Source organism: Otolemur garnettii, unplaced genomic scaffold (genome assembly GCF_000181295.1).
Source record: "Otolemur garnettii isolate 467f Iridium unplaced genomic scaffold, OtoGar3 scaffold00485, whole genome shotgun sequence".
NCBI lineage: Eukaryota > Metazoa > Chordata > Mammalia > Primates > Galagidae > Otolemur > Otolemur garnettii.
In genome coordinates this window covers 19,203-23,591 of record NW_003852880.1, presented here as the reverse complement: position 1 = coordinate 23,591, position 4,389 = coordinate 19,203, and positions in this window count along the sequence as shown.

The window sequence follows — 4,389 nt, the reverse complement described above, 5'->3', positions numbered from 1 at the left end:
TCTGCGCCCACCTTGACCATGCACTCTGTCTAGGAATTGCTTATTGCATTATCATCTCTACTCTTCGTTCGTTATGTCCTTTAATCCATAACTTAGCCATCTCAAGCTTTCCTATGTGGAGTCAATGGAGTTACATTTATTTTTAAGAGGAAATCCTTCATTCACTGTAGTATGTACTTAATGGAATTTAGCATGACCTTTGACCTGTTAGGATTATTTAGTTTTTTTGGAATTATGTATGTGTGTTATATATATATATATATATATTTCATTCTTTTGTTTATTCAAGAAATTATAAGATTGCCTTGGTTTTAAGTGGTCTGTTCCTAATATTTTTATCCCGTAAGCTCGGGCTATTCTGAATCCTTATTCAGGACCACTCATGTTATAATTGCAGAATGCCCGTACCTTTGATACCGGAAAAGTGGCACCCCAGCCAGCTCAGCCGAGCAGGGCTTGGGGACCTGCCAGCTCTGCCTTGGCGGCAGCTGGCACAGAAACCAGCAGGCTGGAGCAAAAGGGGAAGGTTCCCTCCCCCAACAGAGGCTCCAGTACCCAAAAGAACCGAACACGTGTGGGGAAAGACACTGGCGTCGCTGTCTCCTCACGTGGACTTCTGGCAATTGACTCTGGTGTGCATCCCTGATTGGTCCATTTTCAAAACCTATTCAAGATTAGTATATTTTCAAGCCCCAAAAGCTCATTGGACTATTGCCCCTATATAAGCCAGAGACCCTGAGCACAGATTTGGGCAGATCTCAGGAGAAGAGCAAAGAGGGTTGGCTCTGTAACACTTCTATCCTGCTCTATGAGATTTGCCCCTTTGTAAGAGCTGTAAACACTCACAAGGGGGTTCACCCCTTTGTAAGAGCTGTAAACACTTACAAGGAGGTTTGCTCTTTTATAAGAGATGTAACACTCGTATTATAAAACCTATCTTACTACTAATTCTACTCTATAAGGAGGTTTGGCTTGTTATAAGAGCTGTAACACTTATACGTGTTGAATAAAACCTATCCTGTGATCCGTCGCTTCACTCTTCGAACCGCTGAGACCAAGAGCCTGGAAATTCAGTATCAATAACCCAGTATCACCTTTCTCTTCTCTCATATGAGACCTGCTTTACCTTTCAGGTGACCCTTTTGGACAGCAGGACCCAAGATGGAGTTGATTTCTTTTTCCTCCCACATTTCATGCATGGGAATGGTGATGATATTTTTTTCTCCCACAAAACTTGAGGAGAAACTTGGGAAGTGTGAACAGTCACCAGTTTAGAAGTCTCTTTTTTGCTTTGCTATAAAAATGGCCAGCAATCTTGTATCTTTCCTGTAATCTTCCAGGTGGGTAGCAGACACAGGCTGAGGGGCTTTCCAGGAGAATGTTGATTTGGCAACATGAGTGGTATCCTTCAAGCCTCTCTCTTTACTGAGAGTTAGGAGTTAGCATAACTTAACACCTGCTCCTCGGGGGTGTGTCTCTCCCACAGAGCTGTTCCCAGTGACTCTTCCTCCACAGTCCTGCTTTTGGTGTGCTGCCTCTTTCATATTTTTTTGGTGGGGGATTTAAAATCTCCTTAATACATTCTTGGCTAGACCCTTTTTAACTTTCATACCCCTTTGGAAACTGCAGTTTCTGGTGCATTCTGGAACTTCCCTTCTAAATTCCAATTACATATATTTCTATTTATGCCCATATCTTTCTTATGGAACTATTTTGAAGCATAGTTCAGACAAGCTGGTAAATTAGTACATTTTATTTAAATCAAGAAGCATGTAAAGACTGTATTTTCTTTCATTTAGGATTGCTTGTATTTTTAAGACACAGAGTGATTTAATTTAAACAGCCAGATTTTAATTTATTTGAAAAAGGGTTATTGCTCTGAAAACAAGTGGAGATACCTTAAATGACTCTGTGAGTTATGAATCCCTGGCTCAGTGTTGTAGAGATTTTATAAAAGGATGCATCACATCCTGCAGAGAATATACACTTCTTGATTACATGGGTCAGAATAGGTAAATGTGGCTAGTAATCATAAACTGTATTTCTAAATATTTGCCATGTAATCTTTTCCCCCTGCATTTTTCTCCTTGCTGATGAACGTTTCTCCTAGAAGTTATGGTTTCAGTCGATCATTTTCAGTTTCTAAAGAGATAAATGCCAAAAGCACCAGCAGTAACAGCATAAGAAGCCTGTGTGGGTTCTGACTGTGACTATTTCATTAGAAATATAAGTCACACCAGTATGCAGAGACAGGCTGATTTAAGGTTTCTTTATTCACCTGCTAAGGGATAATTGTTTTAAAGTATGAAATTATTTCTTTCATATAGATATAAAAATAGCACATGTCAAAAATTTTATTTGACTCATTAAATAATGAGGAAAGCAGTGAAATATGAAAACAGGCTTGTAAGATAACTCAAATTTATAGCCAGATTAGGATTACTGAAACAAATTTACAAATAGATCGAAACTGGCAAAACTCTAGAATATTTACAGGGCCATAATCCATTGCATTTATGGACATAATTTGGATTTATATGGATAGGAATTACTTACATCAGTACTAGCATAGTATAAATTTTTATCTGTGTATTGGCTCAGTGCCCATAGCACAGTGGTTACAGTGCCAGCCATATACACCAAGGGTGGTGGGTTTGAACTCAGCCTGGGGCCAACTAAACAATTGCAACAAAAAAAATAGCTAGGTGTTGTGGAAGGCACCTGCAGCCCCAGCTACTTAGGAGGCTGAGACAAGAGAAAGAATCACTTAAGCCCAAGAATTGAAGGTTGCTGTGAGCTGGGATGTCATGGCACTCTACCAAGGGTGACATAGTGAGACTTTGTCTCAAAAACAAAACAAAACAAATTTATCTGTATAGAATAATAAAAATAGTCTAATCATGTATTAACCAGTGCAATATAAGTTTTCCTAATTGTATATGAAATCTCCACGTGGTACCCCATATATGCATTAATGTGTACTTGATCTATGTGTTTATGATTTAATAAAAAAAATAAAAAATAGTGCAATCAGAGGCAAAGATAAAGAAAATCCTGACAAAATTAGTCTGACATTCACCAAATTTCAAAGCCTCTGTAAATTTCTATCAGGGAAACACTTCTCAGATCTTTCTCTATGCCGCTTCCTATGTTTGGTGAAATGTTAAATGCCTTATACCCTAAACACACACTAGTAGAAAGCTCTCTGGTGAAGCACTACCTTCCTAGGATCATCTGAACTGGCTCCACAGCACGCTTGGTTGGTCTCCCAGTCAAATTTTGATTGTATTCTTGCCTGATCCCCCACTAAAAAAAGGATGCTGTGAGGCCAGTGACTGAGCTTTCTATACACATCACCTAGTCTGACCCCTCATTCACACTGGGTGCTCAGGTAACATCAAACAGATGCCGAAGTGACTTGACTGACAGTTAATCTAAGGCCACTTTGCTAACTCCAATGGTAATTCTTTTCTTTTTCCTTAGAAAATTGTAGTTATTTAGTGCAAGGACTAAAAAAAAAAACACATCTGAAGATATATCATGTTTATTTATAGAATAAGTAAAGGCTCAGTTTATTTCTTAGTTTCATAAATATTTTCACTTAGAAAAATAAAGTGAAAGAGACCATTGGAGACCATTGTGCACACTTTCAGCTATATGTCACATTTCTTCTAGGATTCAAACAATTCTTTGTCTGTACTTTGGAGCACTTGGCATTCATGCTCCAAGGAGCAGCTCTGATAATGAGAGCATGTATTTTGTGCACTTTTGGTGCTGCCAGTAATGTTTTCAAACTAAAAATTAATTTTTAAACACTAGGCGTCTGTGACCATGCCACTGTTATTAAAATTTTCTTTTGGCACAATATTCAGCTTTCTTTGGTCATTGTTGATGCTTTTATTCTTTAAAAGCTATATTTTATGTTACATTGGTAACTTTTTTCCTAAAATTAATATTTAATTCAAAGTATATTGGAAAATAAAATAGAAATGCATTAACATTACATAAGCCTGAAGTTAGTAGGATCTTAAACTTTTACTTAGCCAGTTGGAACAGGGCCAGTTTTTTTCTTTTCTAGAATAAATAGTATGAGAAAAAAAAATGTCCTAAGAAGAAATAATTTGGGCATCCTGTAATATTTGGAGCCAATGTTAAAGTAGTAGGAATAGCAATATATATCCAAGCATTTTTATAATCAAACTAGGCTGAATATCTTAGAAATTAGTGCCTACTATTTTCACATATTACTGCAATTTGTACTTTAGAGATGTTAAGATTTATAAAGGAGAGTATCAAAATTGTTTCTGTGAATTACCTTGAAATTATTCCTCATTGAAACTCTCATTTTTAGTTTTAGATTAGTAATACTTGCTTTTAAAAGAACATTAG